Source organism: Panthera pardus, unplaced genomic scaffold, assembly GCF_024362965.1.
Source record: "Panthera pardus isolate Hobbes unplaced genomic scaffold, ASM2436296v1 HiC_scaffold_2, whole genome shotgun sequence".
In the NCBI taxonomy this organism is placed as follows: Eukaryota; Metazoa; Chordata; class Mammalia; order Carnivora; family Felidae; genus Panthera; species Panthera pardus.
In genome coordinates, this window is record NW_026526765.1 from 129,000,133 (window position 1) to 129,012,794 (window position 12,662).

A 12,662-nucleotide genomic window follows, 5' to 3' on the forward strand; every position below is an offset into this window, starting at 1 on the left:
AAGCCTCAGTCTTTAGAATATACCCTTTTTAAATGTTGAAAAATATGCAAAACAGTGTTAAGGATATATACGTAAGTTATAAAAATATAAAAGGAATTTATGGGAATGATTATCACCAAAATCAGAGTAGTGGCTCTCACTTATAAGGTGGAGTGAGCACAAGAGATGTGATCCAGGGATGGTATACAATAGCCTTTCACTATATTGGCAATGCTATATTTCCTGAGGTGGTTCGTGACTAACACAAGTGTTTATTGCTTCTTACCCTATTTCAGGTAACTTTTTATGACACGAATGGTTGCAGAGGAAGTAGAGAATCGCCAAGAGTCCTTTTGAGAAGCTTGGCCATGAACGAAAATAGAGAAGAGAAAAGATAGAATGGTAGCTGGAGAGAGAGATGGGATCAAGGAAGCCTTTTTCTTTTTCTTTCTTTTTAAGTTTATTTGTTTTTAGAGTGGGAGAGCATGAGCAGGGAAGGGGTGGAGAGAGAGAATCCCAAGCAGGCTCTGTGCTGACAGTGCAGAGCCTGATGGAGGGCGCGAACTCACGAACTGACTCACGAACTGTGAGGTCAAGACATGAGCTGAAATCAAGAGTCAGAGACTTAACCGATGGAGCCACCCAAGCACCCTGAGTCTGTTTCTTTTTTTGAAGAAGAATTTGATCTCAAGGTTCATGAGTTCAACCCCTGTCAGGCTTCACACTGGCACCGTGGGATTGTGGCCTCTCTCTCTGCCCCTCCCCCACTTGGGTGCACACTCCCTCTCTCCCTTTCTCTCTCTCTCTCTCTCTCTCTCTCTCTCTTTCTCTCAAGTATATATTAACTTTTTTTAAATAAAGGAAGAATATGCTTGGATGCTGGTAGAAAGGATTCATTAGAGAGGGAGAAGTTGAAGTTGCTAGAGAGAAGTCAGTAACTGATAAAGGTCTAGAACGTAGTAAAATGGACATACTTGTTCTTTCACAGAAAAGAGATACTTTTTCTTTTTTACCCAGAGGAAATAAGAGAATGGATTCAGATGCTGGTAGTTTGAAAGTTCATGGTTGATTGATGAGAAAATTTCTGTCTCTTGTTTAATTTTCTGTTTTTAATCTCTGTTCACTAAGACAAGGCCATTTGTGGGATGCAAGTTAGGAGATAGAGTCCTAGGACTCCATGAAAATACTTGTGAGAAGTAGGAAAGAACATTCATCTGTGAAAACTAGTAAGATTTTGGGAATCTTTGAGGGCCTAGTTGAGAGTGAGTTATGAAAAATGATTATAAGAAATTCTGCTTATGTTTAAAGGTACAACGAAGAAAGCACAACCAGAATGGAGTTATCTTTGCTTCCGTGTTTTTCATGGCAGTATTTTAAACCTAAAGGCTGTAGAAGTCTTATTTCTGACTTTGGGGCAAGATCCTTCTCTGCAAAATACTGTTTTGGGACCTGATGGTTTGTTACTATTGGCTTTGCTCTCCAGGTGTACAATATTTGTTTCCCTACCTTTTAGGAAATAACCTCTTCAGATTCTCACAGAGAAATCCTGCCAAATGAGGCCAAGGGAGATTTCAGTACACATGAGGCTTTTTGCTTTAATACAGTGCATTGTGATACAATTACAGTTTAATAGCATTTGTTGTAAACTGGATTCTAAAATGATCATGCTCTTAGCTCTAGTCTCATTTAGATTTTTAGAGTTTAAATAATTTAATAATCTGGTAGTTGAACAGCTCCATTTGCCAGTAGTATAGATGTTCTGAGACAATAATTGAAAAAAACATTGTAGTAGGTTCTGAACATCATTTGAAAGAGGCAAGTTAAAGGTCACATTTTGCTTTTAATCTTTTTAAAATTTAAATTTGAAACGTTCTAAGACTGCATGTGTTTATTAAAATATTATAGAAGGTGGCTTTCTGCTTCATTGGGAATGCACGTTAAACCTTTTTTTTTTTTTACTGTGTGCTTATTGTAATTTTTTTATTGTGGAAAAATATCCATAACATAAAAGTTATTAGTCATTTTAAGTGTGTAGCTCAATGACATTAAGTATATTCACAGTATTGTGAAACCATCACCATTGTCTGTTTACAGGTCTTTTTCATCATCCCAAACAAAAACTGTATACCCATTAAACATAATTCCCATTCCTCCTTATCCCTAGTCCCTGGCAACCACAATTCTCCTTTCTCTTTCTGTGAATTTTCTATGCACCTCATATAAGTGGGATCATACACTATTTGGTTTTTTGTGACTGTCCCATTTCACTTTGTGAAATATCCTCAAGGTTCATCCATGTTGTAACATGTCAAAATTTCATTCTTTTTTAAGGCCAAATAATATTCCATTGCATATATGTGCCACATTTTGTTTATCCATTCATCTTTTGATAGACACTTGTGTTGCTTCTACCTTTTGACTGTTGTGGATAATGGGGCTATGAGCATTGGTGTACCTGAGTCCCTGCTTTCAGTTCTTTTGGGTATAGACATAGTATAATTGCCAGATCACATGAAATTCTTTTATGCTTTTTGAGTAACCACCAAACTGTTTTCCACTCCATCTGCACCATTTTACATTTCCATCAGCAATGAATGCTCAAGCATTCTAATTTCTCAACTTTCTTAACAGCAGTTTTTGTTTGTTTGTTTGTTTGTTTTGGTAATAGCCATTCTAATGAGTGGTGAAGTGGTATCTCATTGTGGTTTTGATTTGTGTTTCCCTAATGACTAATGATGTTGAGCGTCTTTTCATATATTGCTCATTTAAAATTTTTTAAAAACGTTTTTATTTATTTTTGAGAGTGAGAGAGAGGAAGACAGTGTGAACGGGAGAGGGTCAGAGAGAGACGGAGACACTGAGTCACGCTTCAGGCTCCGAGCTGTCAGCACACAGCCCAATACAGGGCTTGAACTCAAGGGCCATGAGATCATGACCTGAACCGAAGTTGGACGCTTAACTAACCAAACCACCCAGGTGCCACTATTGGTCATATTTTATTTCTCTTTTCTCTTTTAAAATTTTGTTTCCAGTGTAGGTAACAAAGTATTAATTATTTATTGGCCATTTTAATATCTTCTTTGGAGAAATATTTAAGTCCTTTGCCCATTTTTCAATTGAGTTGTCTTGGCACTCTTAATGAGAATCAGTTATAAATGTAATGTGTTTCTGGACTCTCAGTTCTATTTATTTGATTTATAGGTTTGTAGTAAGTTTTGAAATTGGAAAGTGTGTGTGACTTCCAGCTTGCTCTTTTGCAAGATTGTTTTGTCTGTTCAGGATCCTTTATATTTCCATATGAATTTTAGAATCAGATTGTCAACTTCTGCAAAGAAGTCGGCTGGGGTATTGATAACTGTGTTGAATCTGTAGAGGAGTTTAGGGAGTATGTCCATCTTAATAGTTAAATCTTCCAATCCACAAATATGAGATGTCTTTCCATTTCTTTAGGTCTTCTTTCATTTCTTTCAGTAACATTTTATAGTTTTCAGAGCATGTTTTCTTGTTTTTTGTTAAATTTATTTCTGAGTATTTTATTCCTAGTGACAATACTGCATGTGAGAAGAAAGTATATTCTATTGTTGAGTGGAGTGTTTTATATGTATCTGTTAGGACTAGTTGGCTTATTGTATTGTGTTCAGGTTCATTGTGTCAAATCCCGAGAGACTGTAATGTTTGTCTTTATTTATATTCTTTATCTCTTTAACACCAGATTATTTTAATGGTAGGAGACCTCAGTTGTTTGTGATAGGGAAAAGGCAGTTTAAGCAGAAAGTTGGAGGCCTCTGTTATTTAAGGAAATGCACTGGCCTACAGACCATCAGTAGTAAGGCCACAGATACAGAGGAGCACTTGAGAAATGAGAGTAATCAAGGATCCTTTTCAAGCTGTTAATATTCCATTATTTTTTTTAAAAACAGCTTTTTAGAGATACAGTTTCATAAAATTCACTTAAAAAAAATTTTTTTTTTTAACATTTATTCATCTTTGAGAGACAGAGAGAGACAGAGCGTGAGTGGGGGAGGAGCCGAGAGAGAGAGGGAGACACAGAATCTGAAGCAGGCTCCAGGCTCTGAGCTGTCAGCACAGAGCCCAATGCGGGACCTGAACTCACTGACGAGATCGTGACCTGAGCCAAAGTCGGAAGCTTAACCGACTGAGCCACCAACGCGCCCCATAAAATTCACTTTTTAAGGGTACAATTGAACAGTTTTTAAATCAGTTTATAGAGTGTGCAGCCCTCATCACAGTTTAATTGTAGAACATTTCCATCTCCCCGAAACGATCTCTTATGCTCACTTGCAGTCACCCTTCATTTTTTGTTTTATCCTTTATTCTTGTGTAATGGTAAATGCTCAGATACATTCAAATGCTTCTCTCATCTAATTATTATCATCAGAGTAGTATGGGCATTTTATAAAAGATAAAACTGAAATTTAGGGAGGTTACTGAACCTAAAATGTATGTCTAATATATAATCAGAAATAACAATCATTTATCTTTACGTATCTCATGTACTAAATTACCATGCCTCAACTGTTTATAGCTCAATTGAAGTTTGGAACTTAGATTACTTTAAGGTATTTAAGAAATTAGTTAATAGGTAATTGCCTATGTTGGTTTTTGGTTACTAGACATTTTTGAGAATCTTTATTAGCAAGGATACCACTCTACATCTAGATTATCAAATAGTCCTTGCTTATAACTAAACGACAGGTATCACTTGACAATTTGAGGTACTGTGCATTGGGAGATAAAGGGTCCTGTTGAAAATTGATAACCTTTGCCTTTCCCGTGATGATTACAGAAAAATAAGGGAGGACTTCTTTTTGGTTCCAAAATATTCATCCAGTAAATAGTTATTACATACATGCCTGAGTTATTCTTCATACTCTTCTGATATTGTTATTTTTTTTTAATGTTTATTTATTTTCAGAAAGAGAGTGCAAGTGAGAGAGTACTCACGCACACAAGCGGAGGAGGGCCAGAGAGCGAGGAGAGAGAGAATCCCAACCAGGCTTCATACTGTCAGCACACAGCCCGACATGTAGGGCTTGATCCCACATACTGTGAGAACAGGACCTGAACTGAAATGAAGAGTCAGACATTTAACGCACTGAGCCACCCAGGTGCCCCTGAGATTGCTATTCTTAATCCGTCATTGCCCTTCTTTTTTCCCAAGAGGTCCTAAGAATCTTCAGAGAAATATGAATGTCTGAGAGGTGACCTCTTTCTAATTTGCATGGTTCCTCTCTAAATACAGTTTGACTTGACTGGGGCTGCTAGTGGTGGATGAGTCTTTTGTAACAAGTGAAGTGGGTGGCGGGGGCTGCCAGTCAAAGCCAACTGTTTCCTTCCTTAAGTCCTCCAATCCTATGTTGTCCATAGTTGAACTCATTTTTGGTCTCTTTAGATACTGGATAAGTGAGAATTAAGATCTAGATAGCATAATATTTGTAGTATAGGAATTTAAAATTATTTATTTAGCTTAATTATAGTTACCCCACAGAAATAAAGAATGGAAAACTCCAGAGAGGCTGAGCATTTCCAGATCAAGATGAAAGAAGGAAGCAGAAACAAGTCCAGAGAGTACTGACAAATTTCTGCAACTGCAGTGCAGTTTACGTATTGTGAAGAGATTGAAAAGAGTTTAGGCATAACCTGCCAGTACAGTTTGGTGGTGATCTTGGAGGAGGAGGCAGAAGACTTGAAGCAGTACTCAGTAGAGTGAGGATGCACACGTCAGTGTAAGATTTAATCCTATCCGGGGCGCCTGGGTGGCTCATGCGGTTAAGTGTGACACTTCAGCTCAGGTCATGATCTCATGGTTTGTGAGTTCGATCCCTGCATTGGGCTCTGTGTGGACAGCTCAGAGCCTGGAGCCTGCTTCGGATTCTTTGTCTCCTCTCTCTGTTCCTCCCCGACTCGCACTCTGTCTCTCTCTTTCTCTCTCTCTCAAAAATAAATAAAGATTAAAAAAAATTAAAAAAAAAAAAGATTTAATCCTAACCTGGTATTCCTCAGTTAAGATATGTGACAAATTGAGAAAGCATAGTTATCACATAATTAAAAGACTGTCACTTTAATAGGAAAATGGACAAAAGACATGAATAGGCAGTTCACAAAAGAAGAAGTATAATGGCTAACACAAAAAAGTACAACCTAGCTATCAGAGAAATTCAGTAGAATGCAGTTGACTGTAAGATGGCCAAGAACTGTCTATGTGTCGTTTTCTGTTTTATCCCTAGCTTCTAGCCCAGTGCCTAGCAATAATGGATAGGCTCATGTATTTTATGAATGAATGAAATAAACAAATGAAATTGGATTTTTTCCCTCTTAGATTGGTGACACAATTTAAAAAGACTCATGCCCTAGGATTGAGAATGGCATGATTAAACGGCAGTCTCATTATTTTGTTGGTAGGCAATCCATTGATTCAGTCTTTTTTTTTTTTCAATCTTTATTTATTTATTTATTTTTAAATTTTTTTTTATTTAAAAAAAATTTTTTTTAACGTTTATTTATTTTTGAGACAGAGACAGAGCATGAACGGGGGAGGGGCAGAGAGAGAGGGAGACACAGAATCGGAAGCAGGCTCCAGGCTCTGAGCCATCAACCCAGAGCCCGATGTGGGGCTCGAACCCACGGACTGCGAGATCGTGACCTGAGCTGAAGTCGGACACTTAACCGACTGAGCCACCCAGGCGCCCCTAATCTTTATTTATTTTTGAGAGGGAGACAGAATGTGAACAGGAGCAGAGAGAGAGGGAGACACAGACTCCGAAGCAGGCTCCAGGCTCTGAGCTGTCAGCACAGAGCGTGATGCAGGGCTCAAACTCACAAACCGTGAGGTCATGACCTGAGCCGAAGTCAGACCCTTGGCTGACTGAGTCACCCAGGCGCCCCTAATTTTTTTTTTAGTTTTTAAAATATTTACTTATTATTGAGAAACAGACAGAGCATGAGCATGGGAGGAGCAGAGAGAGGGGGAGACACAGAATCCGAAGCAGGCTCCAGGCTCTGAGCTGTCAGCACAGAGCCCGACACAGGGCTCGAACTCACAAACTGCGAGATCATGACCTGAGTGGAAGTCGGACGCCTTACCGACTGAGCCACCCAGGTATCCCTTTTTTAAATTTTTTAATGTTTATTATTTATTTTTGAGAGCGAGAGCGCGCACAAGCCGGGGAGGGGCAGAGAGAGAGGGAGAAACAGAATCTGAAGCAGGCTCTAGGCTCTGAGCTGTCAGCACAGAGCCTGATGCGGGGCTCAAACCCACAAACCTTGAGATCATGACCTGAGCCAAAGTTGGATACTTCACTGACTGAGCCACCCAGGCACCCCTGTTTGTTTGTGTGTTTGTTTTTGGTGTGTGTGTGTTTTAATGTTTTATTTTGGAGAGAGAGAGAGAGAGAGAGGGAATGAGTGGAGAGGGTAGAGAGAGGGGGACAGAGGATCTGAAGTGGGCTCTGTTCTGACAGCGGTGAGCCTGATGTGGGGCTCGAACTCATGGACCACAAGATCGTGACCTGGGCTGAAGTTGGGTGCTCAACTGACTGGGCCACCCAGGTGTCCCTGATTCATTCATTTTGGAAAGCACTTTAGTGATATAAATTAAAAGCGATATAGCATATACCCTCACAATAGTTTCACATATATACAAATTCGCTGTAATGTCTGAAATACTAAATTCTGGATATAGCCCAACAATCTATCAGGGGCTTTCTGGTTAAACAAATACTATACAGTCAATAAAAGACTGAAAATTCATATGTATTGATGTGGAACTATGTTCATTGTTTACTAAATGAAATAAGAATCGTGTGTGTAATAATTTCTTCATGTGTATGATTATATGTGGCTCCTCACAGTATTATTTCAGGAAAGTGAAATTGTTGATGACTTTTAATTTCTAATTTATATTAAGTTTTGAGCAAAGAGTATTTGAGCAAACAGTATTGCTTTTGTAATTGGAGAAACAAAACCATTAAGGTTCATCTCTTTTGAAAAATGTGTAGGTGGAAGAATACTCCTTATTCATGTTTATATGAACAGCCAAAACATTTGCTGAGGACCAATAAAGAAGAGATAGCTAAATAGGAAGACATCCTATGTCTTATATATGAAAACTGTATATTCACATTTCAGTGTCCTGGTGTTTAGCTTGTGAGAATATTAGTTGTTACATTCTGATGTTAGTCCAGTTAGTTGAATCTAATTCTTATGGATATACTCAACACCTAACAATTCTAGTTTACCCTGAACAAAGAATGATCAGTCATACTATACGTTGTGTTGCATCTATGTATTCTCACAAAGCAGCAATTAGGGAAATTCCTCCAAGTTCATTGGCAAAGACCTGCCTCATTTGTTTATTATTAAAAAACTGTGGTTTAACTATTTAGTTAACCATTTTTTCTCTTCTTGGTCATTTTGTTATTTTCAATTGTTTTACCATTAACAGAAGTGCTTCACTAAACATCTTTGTAGCTTATGGCTGTACTGCTAATTCTGTGGGTTATATCCCCACAAGTAAGGTTGCTCAATTAAAGAGTTTATTTTTTCTGAGTTTGAAACATCACTTTACCATTTTAATGACTATGTCGTTTTAGAAAAATACTTGGCTCTTGTTAGTAAATAGAAGATTTTAAATAAAACATTCTTTTCTCATTGGATTGGATTTTTTAACTGTTAATATCCGATGTATCTTTGAGTTTATTTCTGGGTTTTGTTTTGCAGAGCATTTAGTTCATTTCTGTGCACTACAATGCTGTTTTGATAATGGTGATGACTTTATAGTAAATTTTATTATCTACTGTGACGAATTCTTCTTGTTCTCTATCCAGTACTAAGTATATAATAGATGCTTCTTGTGTATTTATTAATAAATAGATTTAATAAATAATAGATATTAATGTTTAATGTTAATATCTTAATGTTTAATATTAATATCTTGTTTTAGGTTGGCACCCTTGTTACTTTAGGGGAACTGAAACTTGGCATGTTCATAGTGTCCCCTGTTAGCCAAGAATGCTATTACACTTTCTCAAGTGTAATAAACAGTGACATAGAGGACGAGTTGAGATTTGGATGATCAATTTGAACTTGGAAATATGAAGCGGGGGGGCACATGTTAGACATGAGAGAAATACTTTTTTTTTATATTATATGAAATTTATTGTCAAATTAGTTTCCATACAACACCCAGTGCTCATCCCAAAAGATGCCCTCTTCAAAGCCCATCACCTACCCTCCCCTCCGTCCCATCCCCCATCAACCCTTAGTTTGTTCTCAGTTTTTAAGAGTCTCTTATGCTTTGGCTCTCTCTCCCACTCTAACCTCTTTTTTTTCTTGTTTTTCCCTTCCCCTCCCCCATGGGTTTCTCAGGATCCACATAAGAGTGAAAACATATGGTATCTGTCTTTGAGAGAAATACTTTAATCTTTAGAGAAGAGACAGTTTGATAGTAAATTCCAAGGGTGAAAATGCTGGAAAGTACCCATAGTGCTCTCCTGTATAAATGTTATCACTCTTTTCCTTCTATCTTTTATTTTAAAAAATTTCAGGGGCGCCTGGGTGGCTTAGTCTCTTAAGTGTCCAACCCTTAACTTCAAGTCAGGTCATGATCTCATGGTTTGTAAGATTGAGCCCCTCATCAAGCTCTGCATTGACAACGTAGAGCTTGCTTGGGATTCTCTCTCTCTCAAAATAAATAAACATTAAAGGAAATTTCAGACCTATATAATAAAGTATAACATATGTCTGTATTCCCTTGATCTAGATGTACCAGTTGTCAATATTTTTACTGTAATTGCCGATCCTGCTCTACTGTTCAGTTCTTGTCTGTTTTTCCCTCCTGCCCTCTGTCCCTCCTTTCTTCCAACCTCCCTGTGTGCGTGCACGCTTGCATACACACATACACAAACTTTCTCTCACTCATTCACTCTCTACACATGCTAGATCTATATTTAGATGGGTGCTAAACCATTTTAGACTTGCAGACACGATGATGACATTTCACCCACATATGCTGTGTACGTCCTAAGAACCAAGGACATTCTCCTACATTACTAAATACAATATTCATAGTTCAAAAACTGAACATTGATAGGATTATCTGAAATACTGTTCATACTCAAATTTCCCAATAATGTCCTTCACAACCATTTTTCTCTCCCCAGAACTAGTGTCTGGGAAATGAAGAATCACATCCAGCCTTTAGTTGTTGTGTCTCCTTGAATATAGAAGAATATAAAAGTAACCCCAGCCTCTTTTTGTGTTTCTTTTCATGATACTGACATCTTTGAAGAGTCCAGGCCAATTTTGCAGAATTGTTCTCAACTTAAGTTTTGTCTGCTTGTTCCTGATTAGATGCAGGTTAAATTTTTAGCAGAAAGAATACCTAGGTAGTGATATGTCTTTAGTGCCTCATTTAGTGCCGCACATGATGTTATTTTATCCCATTATTGATAATGTTAACTCTGATTACTTGATTAAGGGTATTGTTTACTTCTCTATATTAAAAAATTTTTTTCTAATTAATGGTCAATGGGGTGATACTGAATATTCTATTCCCCCCAATTTTTTCCCCAGTGGTTTTAGCATCCATTGATGGTTGTTTTGTTTGTTTTTTTGAGAGAGAGCACACATGTGTGTGCAAGCGGGGGAGGAGCAGAAGGAGTGGGAGAGAGAGAATCTTAAGCAGGGCTCATCCCACAACTGTGAGATCATAACCTGAGCCAAAATCAAGAGTGAGATGCACAACCTACTGAGCCACCCAGGTGCGCACCTATTGATGATTTTGGTCTCAATTATTAATTCAGTGTTCACAAAAAAAGTGATTTTCTAATTCTTTTCTTCTATATTGATTAGTTGACATTGTTCTTTAAAGAAGGCATTTACTCCCTGCTTTATTTCTCGTTCTTTTATTTTTTGCTATTACTACTGTAGACTGAGGGGTTCTTTTGTTGTTGTTGTTCATTTGCTTATATTCCATTTTTGTCTTTATTTTGATGCTCATGTTTCTAAATCTGACTGATGGGAGCACCTTCTGGCTGCTTCTCATGCCCTTTTCATATGTCCCCATATGTTTTTGTGCATTTTCTTGCTGTTAAAACAAGATATTTTAAGGTCTATTTGTACTTTATCTGCTGTAGCCTTGGAATGAGCTATTTCTCCAAGAAGTCTTGTTCCATTTTCGTAGGAAATGATATTAGAAATCAGAATTTGGGTACTGAAGGTGCTTCTTTTTTCTGGGATGTCAGTGCTCACAGACGCTTTCAGTGAACAGAGCTGGAGACACTCTCAATAGACAGGCAGGCAGGCAGGCAGATAGACATACAGATTTTTAAAATAAAAGCCTGTGTTCATTGTACTGCTACTAGTTCCTAGTCCTCAAAGGTTCTTTTTCTTTTTATTCCTTTCTATATTTATAATCTCTCTTCTTTCAAAGTAACATGCCTGGATCCCTAGAAGTCTTGGTATATTTACTCATTTGCTCAATCTTGAAACAATGAAATTGCTATATCATTATGCTATACCATAGAATGCTGTTTGAAATAAACGTATCAACTTAACATAAGTACTTGATAGGTACTTAAGAACAGTTTACCTTAAGCAATTAAAAAATTTAGAGAACTCTCCTTTCTACTTGCTATTATGCTTTTAAAAATTATTTTATCTGGTAGTCCCACAGATTTTGTTTTGATGTAGCAATTTGCTAATTTTAACAATCCTTTTTCATTCTGGTAGTTGCAAATCTCCTGAGGGATATGCTATATAATAGCTTGCCTGTGCAGCAGAGATATACCTCTAATTGACTTATATTTAAATTTCATGTTAATTTTAAGGGAGCTCAGATTACTGGAATTATTGTTTGTGGGAAACTTTATCTTAGGCAGAGGTATTGATGTTCAAAAACACAGGAACAAATGTGGATCCAATAAATTATATGTGAAAGTAAGGCTGATCAGAAAAAAATTTGAGGGAATCTGGGTGGCTCAGTCACTTAAGCGTCTGACTCTTGGTTTTGGTTCAGGTCATGATCTTGCGGTTTGTGTGTTCGAGCCCTACGTTGGACTCTGTGCTGACATCATGGAGCCTGCTAGCAATTCTCTCTCTCCCCCTCTCTTTCTGCCCCTTCCCCACTTGCTCTCTCTGTCTCTCTCAAAATAAATAAACTTTAAAAAAAAGTTTAAAAAAATTAGAGAATAAGAGCTATAACTGGGATATTAGTTCTTATAAGCAATCATTTAATTTTGTTCTGCTTCTTGGCAGTCTTATTAAAAGGGAATATTCAGTTGGATGACTTACATTAAGAAAACATTTTTGTATTGGATTATTGGAGGACTTTTATTGTGGGAATCATATCTATTTGTGTAATAAATGTACAAGTGTTTTTTGCATGATTATTTTAGCACTTTAATTAAATCATGGTTTAGGGAAGGCATTTCTTTTTTTAAAAAAATATTTCAGAAATCAAATTCAGGAAGTGTAAGGAAATTAGTATTTAACACATTCCCTAGACTCTTAGGATACAGATCACTTCATATGCTGTAGCACCATATGAAGAGGTGTAAAGGTTTATAGCATTCTCTCTGAAACCTGATTGTTAGTGATATACACTTATTAATTGGTTCAAGTGTATTGTAGAATAATATTATGTTCTTCGGTTTCGCTCTCTG

General features: G+C 37.2%; 1 protein-coding gene across 3 annotated transcripts in view; it reads left to right on the plus strand.

Annotated features, from left to right (window-relative positions):
- The window catches only part of AFF4 (ALF transcription elongation factor 4), a 97,454-nt gene that overhangs the window by 18,903 nt on the left and 65,889 nt on the right, over nt 1-12,662 (plus strand). Inside the window, exon 1 of one of the 3 annotated variants that reach the window (XM_019422012.2) lies at nt 5,303-5,706. The exons of the other annotated variants lie outside the window; for them this stretch is intronic. The gene's annotated coding sequence lies outside the window, so the exon portion shown is untranslated. Of the gene's footprint in view, nt 1-5,302; nt 5,707-12,662 lie in introns of those variants that run through there. 3 annotated transcript variants of the gene reach the window in all.